The 1,028-nt window shown below is 45.1% G+C and overlaps 5 non-coding genes across 5 annotated transcripts; all 5 read right to left on the bottom strand.

Moving 5' to 3' along the window:
- Positions 1–9: 9 nt before the first annotated feature.
- On the bottom strand, positions 10–82 carry Pmar_PMAR018416. The gene has a single exon. It is a non-coding gene; the product is annotated as a tRNA-Thr (tRNA).
- A 136-nt stretch (positions 83–218) lies between these two features.
- On the bottom strand, positions 219–291 carry Pmar_PMAR018415. Its single transcript has one exon. It is a non-coding gene; the product is annotated as a tRNA-Thr (tRNA).
- A 146-nt stretch (positions 292–437) lies between these two features.
- Positions 438–510, bottom strand: Pmar_PMAR018414. Its single transcript has one exon. It is a non-coding gene; the product is annotated as a tRNA-Thr (tRNA).
- Positions 511–656: 146 nt separating this feature from the next.
- On the bottom strand, positions 657–729 carry Pmar_PMAR018413. Its single transcript has one exon. It is a non-coding gene; the product is annotated as a tRNA-Thr (tRNA).
- Positions 730–875: 146 nt separating this feature from the next.
- On the bottom strand, positions 876–947 carry Pmar_PMAR018412. The gene has a single exon. It is a non-coding gene; the product is annotated as a tRNA-Thr (tRNA).
- Between the last annotated feature and the right edge of the window lie 81 nt (positions 948–1,028).

Genomic DNA, 1,028 nt, shown 5'->3' with positions numbered 1-1,028 from the left:
CTCAGAGCAAGCCTTCTGCCGGAGTTGAACCGACGACCTCCCGCTTACTAAGCGGGTGCTCTACCAACTAAGCTAAAAAGGCACGGTCTCGTAAGTGTGAAGTCTAACCATGTCGTGAAATTTCACAATGGAACGCATACCACAATTTAAGTGTTGCAAAGATTTGGTGCTAAATTTCAGTGAAAAATTACGAAACGCCGACAAACCGACTCAGAGCAAGCCTTCTGCCGGAGTTGAACCGACGACCTCCCGCTTACTAAGCGGGTGCTCTACCAACTAAGCTAAGAAGGCACGGTCTCGTAAGTGTGAAGTCTAACCATGTCGTGAAATTTCACAATGAAACGCATACCACAATTTAAGTGGTGCAAAAATTTGGTGCTAAATTTCAGTGAAAAATTACGAAATGCCGTCGGTTTCCGACAAAGCGACTCAGAGCAAGCCTTCAGCCGGTGTTGAACCGACGACCTCCCGCTTACTAAGCGGGTGCTCTACCAACTAAGCTAAGAAGGCACGGTCTCGTAAGTGTGAAGTCTAACCATGTCGTAAAATTTTACAATTAAACGCATACCACAATTTAAGTGGTGCAAAGATTTGGTGCTAAATTTCAGTGAAAAATTACGAAATGTCGTCGGTTTCCGACAAACCGACTCAGAACAAGCCTTCTGCCGAAGTTGAACCGACGACCTCCCGCTTACTAAGCGGGTGCTCTACCAACTAAGCTAAGAAGGCACGGTCTCGTAAACGTAGAGTCTAACCATGTCGTGAAATTTCACAATGAAACGCATACCACAGTTTAAGTGGTGCAAAAATTTGGTGCTAAATTTCAGTGAAAAATTACGAAATGTCGTCGGTTTCCGACAAACCGACTCAGAACAAGCCTTCTGCCGAAGTTGAACCGACGACCTCCCGCTTACTAAGCGGGTGCTCTACCAACTAAGTTAAGAAGCACGGTCTCGTAAACGTAGAGTCTAACCATGTCGTGAAATTTCACAATGAAACGCATACACAGTTTAAGTGGTGCAAAGATT

The sequence above is a fragment of the Perkinsus marinus genome, assembly GCF_000006405.1.
Source record: "Perkinsus marinus ATCC 50983 genomic scaffold scf_1104296945900, whole genome shotgun sequence".
Taxonomy (NCBI): Eukaryota; Perkinsozoa; order Perkinsida; family Perkinsidae; genus Perkinsus; species Perkinsus marinus.
This window is presented reverse-complemented; position numbering and strand designations above follow the sequence as displayed.